We start from the raw sequence: 11,869 nt of genomic DNA, 5'->3' as shown, positions 1-11,869 counted from the left end.
ACCCCCCACGGTAAGGGTCAGGGGTCCTCTCTGGCTTCAGCAGACCAGATGATGGGACAGCAGTTATGAGCATGTGACGGGCCCCTGAGCCACCCAGCCTTTCCACTCCCCGCCCCCATTGCTGCGTCTGCATTCCTGGGTAGCTGCCTCAGTTTCCCTGCTCAGCATTCCTGACCTCCCAGGACTGATACCTGTCCTGAGCAGCAGCCTCTGTTCTCCTTGGTTCCCCCAGGCCCATAGCTCTCCCTGGCCAGCCTGCCCCAGTCTGGGCCTCTCTCTTGCTGGGACAAAGCAGCCTCCCTTGTAGCAGAGGTGTTTTTCCAAAGCCCCTTTAAACTCCCCTGCGATGCCAGCGCCTAGCAACCCCAAGCCCACTGTGCATGTGGGGGTGTGAGGGGCATGGCGGGAAGAAAGAGGGCATGGAGCGAGACTGTCCACACTTCCTTTTCTCCCTCCTCCCGCTCTGAGAGGGGGCCCAGGGGCTGCCCAGCTTGCCCGTCCCCTGGGAGGAGAGGCCCCGCTTCCCTGGAGCCTGTAAGGAGCGGAGGGGGGTGCTCAGCACCTGCTGGGCTTGTTGACCTCGAGGTGGTGGCCGGAGGGGCGGCCGAAGGGGCGGCTGAAGGGAAACTGTGAAGGGCAGCGCTGCCCGCGGCCTGCTTCCCGGGCTCCCCTGGGCTGCTGGGACGGTCAGCTGCCCTGGGTGCCAACTGCTCTGGATTAGTGGATGCATCGGCCATCCAGGCCGGGGCTCCTAGAGGCGAGGCTGGGCCTCCCAGTGCCCCTCTAGCCCTCCAGTCCAACGATGGCGTTTCATATCCTTCGAGGCCCAGGAATGACGCTGTAGGAAAGGGAGGGGACTAGAAGGCAGTGAGGGGGTGCCTCAAGAAGCTGAACTTCAGACCACCATGTGACCCAGCATCCCCTCTCCTAGGTACATGCCCCAAAGAATTGCAACAGAGACTCAAAAGACACTTGCTCTTAGCAGCTTATAAACAAGAGCCAAAAGGTAGAAGCAGCCCAAGTCTCCCTCCAGTGTTGAACGGCTGAACCCAATGTGGTCTTCCCTGCAGTGGAATGTTATTTGTCATAAGAAAGAATGGCATTCTGAGACCTGCTGAAACCCGGTGACCCATCACAACATCCTGCTAAGAGGAAGAAGCCAGGCACAAAAGATCATGCAGTTTATGACTCCATTTGTAGGAAACATCCAGCCCAGGTAATCTGTACAGAGAGAGCAGATTGGGGGATGGCAGGCCTTGGGGAAAGGAGGATGGTAGCTGCTTAATGGGGGCAGAGTTTTCTTTGGGAGGGAGAATATTTTGCAACTAGAGAGCACGGGTGGTTGCACAACATTGCAAATGCACTAAATGTCACCAAATTACTCACTTTAAAATGGTTACATTTATGTTATATGAATTTCACCTCAATTCTATTGAACAAAAAGAAGAGCGAGGGAGAGTACAGGCTGAGAGGTGGTGGCTCAGCCGTCTGTGAAAGCCACAGCGAGGTGTCCAGGTGGGATCTGCCCTTGCTGCCCCCTCCCCTACCCCCAACCTCTCCTGCCTTGGACCCCAGCACCAGGGGCTCTTTCTTGACTGATAAAAGGACTGGGCGCAAGTGGGTGGCTCTCCTGAGAGGGAGCTAGATATTAAAGGCCCAGGAGCTGCTGCAAACATCTTGGGAGGATTTGAAAGGAGGGTCAAAGTTGCCTCATGAATCATAATTGGAAACCCCTTATTACATCAATTACCCCCACCCCCATGGGAACCGAGAGCAGCTGCTTCCCAGGAAGCTTTTAACATTCTCCATTATGGCCCAGGGAGTCCCAGGGCTCCAGGCAGGGAGGATCCAGGCTCCTGGGCTACACGTGGCCACGCAGCATGGAGATGGGACTCACAGGCTGTGGCCCAGGGACATCCCGGGGGACAGAGGATGTGGCTGGCTCCTTTCCTGGTTGCTCCCACCGGCCCTTGTTGGATGCACGGAGCTGCACCTCCCCATGGGAGCACTTGAGGGTGAAAAAACCTCATTTCAGCAGCAAAGGTGAAAAGTGCAAATGATCATTCAGAGAGCTATGCAAAGCGGGGCCGCTAGGCCGGCGTGGAAGTTGGCCGGGCAGGGCTGGCTGCGGGGGGGTTGCTGGGCCTGAGCTGCCCGCGTGGGCTCTGGGCCTGGCGTGTGCAGAAGGTTCGGGCCAGCACCTCCGGAGTCAGTCTAATCCACACCTTCCGTTTAAGGATGAAGATGCACAGAGGGTGGAACAGCGGGGGTGGCCTGGGGGAACGGGGAACAGAGGGGGCTGTCTGGGGAGAGACGTGAAGTTGGGGTGCAGGGGAGAGAATGCTGCTTGCCATCTTTGGGGTGTTGGGGCATCCTGGCGGGTGGGGGTGGGATGTTGGTTTCCCGGGGAGCTGACACGGAATGCTGGCTGGGAGAGAGGAAGAGTGAGGAAGGAGATGGGGTGCTGAGGGCGGCAGGCAGAGGAGACAAAGGGATGTGACACAGGAGGCCTTGGGCAGAGGGCTCGGAAGGGGGAGGTAAGGAAAGCACCTCTGGAGCACGTGTGTGTCACATGGAACTGGCCGTCCTCTCGACAGCTGTCAAAGGCAGACTGGACTGTTAGACCATTGCCCCATGAAGCTGAAGTGACTTGAACCCAAGAGCTCCGGGTCTGCCCTGCTCACAGTTGGCAGGTGGTGCAGCCAGCCTGGCCCCATGGCCACCCCGCCCCACTCCATCCTTCTCTCCTGTCCCCTCCCTGCTGTGGGCACCCCCGGTCTCCCAGCCCACCCACTGCCCCTAGCAAACCCCCTCTACTTCCAGGCACTCAGCCTCAGGGCCTGGTTCTCATTTCCATCACGGACAGGCCCTCTTAGGAGTGGGGCAGGGAGGTCAAGCTGAGCTCCAGTGAAGGAAGGAGCACTGGGTAGAAGTCCAGGACCCAGTGCTGGTTCGGCCCCACCCTCGCTGCCCTGTGCCTGCAGTGACCTGTCTGTCACCTGGGCTGTGCCGCCCCATCTGGGCACGCAGGGTATGGACTGATGGACTCTCAGACCTCTCCTGGGCTGGCACGTGCCAATTCTGTTCTATTCTGGGTGATTCTCAACCATTCCCCAGCCCTGCTGGAAACTGGACTCCCCTGAGGCCACCGAGGAGAAGGGTCTTCTACATCATCCATCGCAGCATGACTCAGAAGTGCTGGCATGGTTTCCGGCCACCTGGGGGGCGGCCCCAGTTTTAAACACACACCCTTTAGCAATGTTCTGGGTGTGTTTTTAGATTCCCTCTGGCCAGTGGGGATGGCCAGACCCTGCACTGTGGGCCTGGGGCCAGCCTGGGCTCGGGCGCAGGCAAACGCCCAACTCTGTGGGCTGGGAGCATGACTGGGCTGCCCTGGCACAGCCCCTGCCTGCCCCTCGTGGCTCCCTCAGCCCCCACCCAGAGCCAGGGACCGCTGAGGAGAGGTGAGAGGGAGGTTTGGCTGCAGGGAACTCAGGAGGGAGTGGGGGATCCTGCCACTGAGACCTGCAAGTAAGCCCTGGCTAAGCTTTCTGCATGACAGCACACTGAGTCTCACAGCCCTCTAGGCTCACTCGGTCATCTTCTTTCAGGGAATGGCCACGATGGGCCCAAGGCACCTGGGCAGTAGATAGCAGAGCTGGGACCCCAGCTTTGGATCCCATGCCTTTCCCTGCACAGTGACAAACATGGGGACCATGGGACGTTCTGGGGTCTCCAGCTGAAACCTGCCAGCCCTATCCTTAGCCTCTTGTCCTCACCAAGGACCTCAGTCCCACTGCCTGCTTCCCACTGACTCGGGTCAGGGCCTCTGCATCCCACTGGGCTTGTGGGGTGGGCGAGGCTGTCCATCCTGTTGTCTGACTTTGGGGCCACTGGCTGCACCCCAGGGGTGTGATGGGCTTTAGAAGGCTGGGGCTGGGCCCAGGGATGTCTGGGGAGAAGAAGTGGGCCAAGGCTGATGCACGGCGACCATCTGAGCAAGGTGTTCTGCCTGCTTCTCCAGAAGCTTCATATTTCCCATTGTCCTTAAGACCAGGGCCATTCTCAACATGACCTGGGCATGTCGCCCTGTGGCTAGAGCCTCATCTGCACCCATAACGCCCTGTCCGCCCACAGGCCCTGGATGCCTGGCTTCTCCATGTGAAGGGTCCTCTGCAGACCCCTCCCCACTTTTCTGGCCCAGGCCTCTGCCCCTTGCTTCAGCTGGGGACCAGAGCTCACCAAACAGCCCATCAGCTCAGAGGGGAGGGTTTGGGTTGAGCAACCTGTTAGTGCCAAGGTAAGGAATGGGGGTGGGGGCGGGGTATGGGTGTCGGTGGGATCACGCAGAGGCTGGAGCATGGGGCAGGTGATAATCCAGAGTTGGAGTAGCTGGCCGGGGTGGAGACCCACACTGTAGCACCCTCTCTGGCCTGCTGCATGTAAACTGTGCAGCTTTGATAAATAATTCAAAGGCTTAACATTTATTTCTGCAGGAACTCTCTCATCTCATCCTCCAATTCCAAGCTCAGCAGCCAAGTGGGCCAAGAGGGGTGAGGCTCAGGGTTGGGCAAACACAGGCCTGACTCCCTGGCTCATTACAGGGACTCGTCACTTACTTAGAGAAAGGTTTGTCGAAGGAGACTCATGGTCCCCGAGGCGGAGGTGTTTTGGGCTTCTTGGCCAGGGCCCAGGGAAGGCAGGGGGCCGTGGCTACGCTCCCCCCAGCAAGAGGGGCTGCACTAATGCAGTGGCCCGTGGGACGCCGGCGGGAAGGTATATCGTGGATATAGGGCTGTAAAAGCCATTGGGTCGCTCAGCAAATTCCTACACCAGGTGTGGGCTAACTTGTCTCATCTCAGTTCTTCTTCTTGATCACATTTAAAACCAGAAATTGAGCCTCACAGAGGTTATTTAGGTGCCCAAGGATAGTTGCCAGCTGAGATGTGGAGGGTCCATGTGACTTAAAGTTTCCACTCTCTCGGCTGCTCCACGCTGCCCCCTTTGTGGTCCCCTCTGTGCCCTGAGCAGCAGAGCTGGAAGGGGGCTCAGCTCTTGCCCAATGCCATCTGCTCACATGGCTCATGTGAGTCAGAACTGGGAATGGTGGGTACGGGAGGAGGGATGCCTCCTCCAGTCCTTCACATTCAGCCCGTGATTGGGAGGCCAGGCTATGAGTTTCCTTTGGCACTGAACTAGTGTTCTGGCGGCCGACACTTCACTGGGGTTACGGCAGAGGAACTGTGAGGGGTCTAAGAAAAACCCTGAGGCTGGGACTCAGGAGACACATCCCCCATTGCTCTACCTGGATCTAATAGGCAACTGTTGGCATCAGGGGAGCAGTGGTTTCCTGACAGAGAATCTGATGTGCTCCCCAAAGACCTCAATCTGCAGCTCCAAATATGAACATTAACCAAAAAAAAAAAAAAAAAAAAGCTGCCTTAATTCTTCCCACCACTTTGACACAGGAGTTTCTACCTGGCCCCAGAGCTGCTCTGGTTCTCCATCTAGTCCAGGAAGATTTGCCTGAACCTTCTCTACCAATGTGTGTCCCACTTGGCAGAAGAGGAAGGGAAGCATGTGCTCAGCCTTTAGGGCAGGCGGTCTCTGGAGAGCCTGGGTTGTGAGGCTCCAGGTTCAAATGCTGGTGTCCAGGGACGTGGTAAGGTCCAAGGACTCGAGGGCCAGGTGACTGGAACCAAGCACAGAGCAGACTCCCTGGTTCCGGCATGGCACGGCTCAGTCCACTAGTGTGGGGGCAAAATGGAAACTTCTGGAAGCAGGCGCCCCAGAGAGCAGCTGCAGAGCCATTTTCCTCTGCCAGACTGGGTTGCCTTTAGCCTCACTCCCAGTCCATGGAGGTACAGCAGTGGGGGGGATTTGGTCCCAGCTCACCGCTTGCCGGCTGGGGGTCCGGTGATCTCTGAACCTCTCTGAATCTTAGATGCTATAGCTTGGAGCTGAAAATACAGCGTGCATTTAAACTGGGCTCTGCTCAGAACTGAACACCATACTCCTTTTCTTTTCTAGAGCATTCCTCTGATGACATGATTCTGGGAGGTAGAGCTAAACAAATTCCGCTCTGAGAATCAGGCAGCATCCCACAAAGATGGTACTAAGTGAGCACAGCAGGTACTATAGATTTCTCCTTCTAGCTCCACTGCCATCTCCCCCTCCCACACCACCAGGGGTCTGGGGCAAGAGGCAGAGAGCTAGGCCAGGAGCCCGGTGAGCCCAGGGCCACTGTTTTACTGGCACAGGTGAATACTGAATGAATGAAAGAACGGTGGAGGGGAAGGGCTTTGAAGTCCAGTCTTGGCTGGGCAGCCAGTTCTCCGTGTGACCTCAGACAAGCCCCTGAAAGTCTGTCTCTGGGCCTCCCATTCCTGACCCTTAACCAGAGTGTTGAATAGGGCAACCTCCTAGGCTCCTTCTTGAGGTTTTAAAACTCCAGGGCTGCTGGCATCTCCCTGCTGTGGCGGAGTCCGAGGGGGCTCACTGCCCAGGTGGGTGCATGGAGGAGTCAGTCACAGGAAACTTGCCAGGAGGTCCCAGGCCCATGGGCCCTGCAGAGGTTCTAGCTGGGAAAGCCAGATCGGCTGACCCTGAGGAAGAAGCTGTGTTGAACCACAAGCCAAATGCATCTTCCATCTACAGTTCCATAAAAGCACTCAGCGCCGAGGCTGAAGGGAGCCAGGGCTTTGCAGCCAGGAGGTCACCCAGCTAAACTCCAAACTAGAATAGATGTGGTGTCTAGCAGCAATGTCCTATTAAGGGGTAATTTCTCTCCTGTTATAAATCCATTAGGAAATTAAGAATCAGGCTTTGACTTTAAAATATGGAATGGAATTTTCTTCAGAGCTCTCTGGGTAATTTTTTTCCTTGGTAAATGCAGAAATCTAATGAATCTCAATCTTTTCATTGAAGATAATGTTCCCAGAGGCAGCTGCTGTTCCATAACTATTCACGGACTTACAGCTAGGAACATATTTCAAAAAAAGTCAACATAAAATCTGACAGGGTTTGCCCTGAGCTGGAACTGAGAATTGTTGATCACAATGATTGAGAACCTACTGTGTCTCAGGTCGCCCTGGGTGCTGAGCCATAGAAATGGGGTGGGCGGGGGCAGGGGGGCAGGGCAAAAGGAGACAGACAGACCCACCCATGGATGGTGGTGATGCTCATCCAGACCTTAACAGCTCCCCTTCCCAGGCTCTCCTGTGGGTTTCTGGTCCTCACAGGGCAATGGGGTGGCAAGGATTAGGATTTGGGTCTCCTCACTCCTGTTCCAGGGTTTTCTCTACTCATCAAGGTTCTCAACCCTTTCTTTGTATCTTTTGCCTCATCAGTACCCATATCAAAAATGTGGGCCTCTCCCAGCCTCTCCAGAACATCAGATAGTTCCATCTCCCTACCCCAGATTAGCCACAGCCCCATCCAACATGAAAACGTTAGAATGGCCATAGCCCAAACACCCAGAGGGATGGAGAGATCAAAGGTGACGGTGGAGTCATACAGTGAAGACAGGATTTAACAAATGAATATGAATGCCGAATCATTAAATTGATATCTCTTTTAGTCTCCAGTATTTTAGAGCAGCTAGAAGTAAGAACCTAAAATTGTGGAATTGTAACCCATGCCAAACTCTGAAATATGTTCTACGACTAATTGTGGTGCTGTGCTTTGAAATGCATTGCTTTTTTGTATGTATGTTATCGTCCACAAAAAAAAGAAGGAAAAAAAGCCAATTGTGAGGATAAAAAAATATTTAAGCCCTCTAGCCTCCTATATTCTGGAGCAGCTCGATGGAAAAATCTGAGAGGATCATATGGTAGCCCATGACAAGCTCTGGGATCTGTCCTGTAACTACTTGTGAAGAGTGCTTTGAAAACTATTGTTTTTTTATTTCTTTGCTTTGTATATATGTTATACTATACAATAAAAAAAGTTAAAAGAAAAAAACAAAACAAGTGGGCCCCTCTTCCCCGGAACCCCTGGATGCTCTGCACCTGTGTAGGCTTCTTAACACCTGCCTCTCACACGGGCTCCATTTTCCCACCCCTGGGGGTGTCTTCTGCTTGCAGAATTCCTGGGAGTAGAGTCCAACCCAGGCTGCAACAGCCGGGGCTTGATCTCCATCTGTGGACAGAGATGTGTGTTCCCCAGTGTGTACACACACACATACACTGCACACACACCACAATATCACACAGCACACAACACACACACATGGACACAATGCACATGCACAACACACAGATATATACGGCACAATGCACACGCACCCCACATTGTGTCCTATTTTCCTTCACAGTCAAGCCTATCTGCAACCAGGGTCTCCTCCTGACTTCACACCACCAGAATCTTAAACTCAGGGCTTCTGAACAATCCAGCAATATTCAGGCAGTGTTCCCAGTCCCCTCATTTCCTCCTATTGTTTAAGGGGAATGTGCTCGATGCTGTGTGTTTGTAACCAAGGAAATGGCTGCAGAATGGTTGGTGTTTGTGAGGTTTATCAGTTTTAAATTTTAGTTATTGGGCAAGAAACAAGGTGGGGAGACCATCCCGTGTCCTCTCCTTCTAGGTATTTTAAAAAAACACTCAACAAATATTTGGAGAACACCCGCTGTGCAGGGCACTTTGCCAGACACCTGGAGGAAACGGAGACAAGGTGAGACCTGAACCCTACTTCTGGAGCAGCTGGCAGTTGGCAGGCAGGGAAAGAAGGGGAGGGAGACCGCTTAACATTTGCCAATACTTGCTATGTGCCTGAGACTAAGCTAGCTGCTAATCTCTTTCCTACTTGCAGTCTTAGAAGGTAGGTTCCATTTTGTCCCCATTTTATAGATGAAGAAATTGAGGCTCTGATAGGATGGAACCCACTAATTAAGTAAGAAAGCCAAGATTGAACCCAGGTCTGCTAGGGTCCAGTTACCAGGCCAAGCTTCCTTTAGGGAATAAACAAATCTAACAAAAGAAACATCTGCAGCCCATGGGACAGGAGCTGAGTGACAGTAAGCGGCTCATTCTGCAGGTATACAACAAGCTCAAGGGGGTGGCCGAGTGCTGAGACAGCGCTCCTGAAGGAGGAGGTTGTAAGTGAGATGGAGAAGAAGACATGTGTTCCAGGAGGAACCTGGGAGCCGGGTCGGCTGAGAGTGTCCATTCCCACCATGCGGTTCCCAGGAGGGAGCCCCACCCAGGAGCAGCCCAGCTCTCCACTGGGGATTCCCTAACGTGGCCTGAAGTGGGTTGGCCCAGCACACATTGCTTCCCTCCCCCACTCCTCCCTCCCCAAGTCCTGCCTCCCCAGCTCAGCCCCAGCCCCAGCCCATTTCTTCACTCCTCTTCAGGAAGAGCTCCTGGGGTGCAGTACGGTGCTAGGTCTCTAGGTGCTGGGATGAGCTTAGATATGAATCTGTTTTCTTAGGAGCAGAAAATTGCTTTTTTTACAATGTGACAAGGGGAGAGTTATCTTTCCTGAATTTATGGGGGTCTGTTTTTAACAATACACTCTAATGGGAAGGGAAGAATGCCTTATGACACCCTGCAGGTACCAGTTGGCTCAGGCCACTGTTGGAAAGTAAAAGGACACAGGTTGACAGCCTCTCTCCATGGGCCCTGCACCTCACCTCCACCTGTCTGGTTGCACCAGCTCTGCAGGAACCAGGCTGGCCCTGAGCTGAACTCAGCCTTGGTTCTGACACCAGCATGTAGTCCCCTCCACATAGTAGGTACTCAGTACTTGAGGTATAAATAAAGATCAGGAGTGTGGATAAGCTCTCCCAGGGAACACACCTGGGGGGAAGAGAAGAGGCTGCAAGAAGTCCTGGTAGAAGATGGATGTTTGCAAAACAGGAGAAGGAGCAGGCTGAGAAGTAATGGCCAGGGGTGTAAGAGGCAGGCCAAGAGAGAGAAGGAGAAAAGAAGGTTCAAGCAAGAGGAGACCACAAGTGCCAAATGCTGCCAAGAGCCTGAGCAGAATAAAGACCCAAAGTGTGCAAGGCACACCCATTGTAGATTATTATTAAAGCAATGGAAAGTAATGAGTATTGGTGAGGATGTGGAGAAATTGCAACTCTTGTGCATGACTGATGGAGCGTACAATGGTGCCATTGTGTGGAAAACAGTGTGACAGCTCCCCTGAAAGTGAAGACATAGAATCACCACAGGGCCCAGCCAGCCTACTCGTAGGTACATATCCCAAGAACTGAAAGTAGGGACTGGAACAGACACTTGTACACCCCTGCTCATTGCAGCATTGGTCACAATAATTAAAAGGTGGAAGCAACTCAAATGGTCATCAACACATGAATGGATAAATAAAATGTGTTCTAACCACGCTGTGGAATATTATTCACCATAAAAAAGGAAAGAAGTTCTGAGATACGCATCAGCATGAATGAACCTTGGGAACATTATGCTAGGACAAGTATTGTATGAGTCCACTTATACGAAACATCTAGAACAGGCAGATTCATGGAAATAGAAAGTCCATTCGAGGTTATGAAGAGTTATTGGGGAATGAAGAGTTATTGCTTAATGGGTGCAAAGTTTCTGTTTGGGGTGATGAGAAAGTTATAGTAATGGAAGGTGGTGATGGTAGCACAACATAATAAAAGCAATTAATGCCTTGAGTGAACACTTAGAGTGGTTAAAATGGCAAATTTCGTGTTACACTGATGTTACCACAAACACACAAAGCTATCAAGGCAGAAGATACACCCGAAGTGTAGGAAGAGCCTTGGGGTGCTGGGAGTGACCTGGGGCTGAGGGCTGGTGGGGGGCGAGGCTGCTGGCTGAGTTGGGGGTGGGGGCTGTGTTTGCTCAGACCCTGGGCCAGTGCCTGGCTGTGTGTCTGTCCTTCTGGAGCCTTCCATAGCAGGGTGCACCCCAAAGGTCTCCCGCACCCTCGGTCTAGGTCCCGTTAGATGCTGGACGGCAGAGGGACTGGCTGCAGAGGGAAACCCACGGGACTGGACTTTGGGAGAGGCAGCTTCCCTCCCGCCCCCCGGCTCCTTCCTGCCGAGCTGTGGCTGTTCTCAGCTGGCCGGAACCTCCCCAGCGCCCGGGAAGTGTTCCGTGGGGTTATTCTGAAGCGCCGAGGGTGGGGGGCTAGGGGTGGGCTGAGTGGAGTGTCCTTCTCGGTCCCTTTGCTCTCAGCCACTGACCGTGGGAGCTCAAAAGCATCTTTACAAAAGGGTGTTGATTTTATCAAGCCTGGTTTAGAGCCTGGTCTGCTGTCTGAAGAGAGGCCAGGCCGGGCTGCTTAGAAGCAAACCACTACCTGGGAAACTGCCTAGGGGTGGTGGGGGGTCCAGGCCCCGGGTGGAGGGTGGGGGGAAGAGGGGGTGATCCTCCCAGGGCCCCAAGTCCTTGTTTTCAAGCTGAAATGAATTTCAAGTGGAAGTTGTTTTCAGAATAACATTGGATGTTTTTTTAAAGTATTATGGATTAAAAAAAATAATTCTCAGTGGAACATTTGACTATTAGATTTTTTTTCCCCGTTTTTTTTAGTATTCAGGAGTCTGAGCCAGGGGTAATTAGAACAGACACTTAAAAAATTCCACTCCAGTGCTCTGAAAGTGGTGCGCCAGTGGCCATCCAATTATAAGCGGATGTGTGCCAGGGTTCCTGCTAGAGTGAGAAAGGAGGGGGCCGCGTGGCCAGCCGCGTGCCAGGCTGCGAGTTGGGACCAAAGAAATAGGATTGAGGGACGGTGCCCTGGGTCCCACTCTCCGCCTGCCAGGCCCTTGAGATGTCACAAAGCATTTGCATCCTTCATATCCCTGGCCGTAAGTGATTCCCCTCTGAGCAGCAAACCCTCTCTGTCCTCAGAAAAGCCACCCCGAGGGCTGAGCCATCACCC

At 53.6% G+C, this 11,869-nt stretch overlaps 1 long non-coding RNA gene across 1 annotated transcript; it reads left to right on the top strand.

Moving 5' to 3' along the window:
- Positions 1-1,819: 1,819 nt before the first annotated feature.
- On the top strand, positions 1,820-8,695 carry LOC143653284 (uncharacterized). Its single transcript, XR_013161221.1, has 3 exons — positions 1,820-2,043; positions 6,031-6,132; positions 8,585-8,695. It is a non-coding gene; the product is annotated as an uncharacterized LOC143653284 (long non-coding RNA).
- Positions 8,696-11,869: the final 3,174 nt, after the last annotated feature.

The sequence above is a fragment of the Tamandua tetradactyla genome, chromosome 13 (assembly GCF_023851605.1).
Source record: "Tamandua tetradactyla isolate mTamTet1 chromosome 13, mTamTet1.pri, whole genome shotgun sequence".
NCBI lineage: Eukaryota > Metazoa > Chordata > Mammalia > Pilosa > Myrmecophagidae > Tamandua > Tamandua tetradactyla.
Note: the sequence above shows the minus strand (reverse complement) of the source record. Positions and strands in the feature narration are given on the sequence as shown.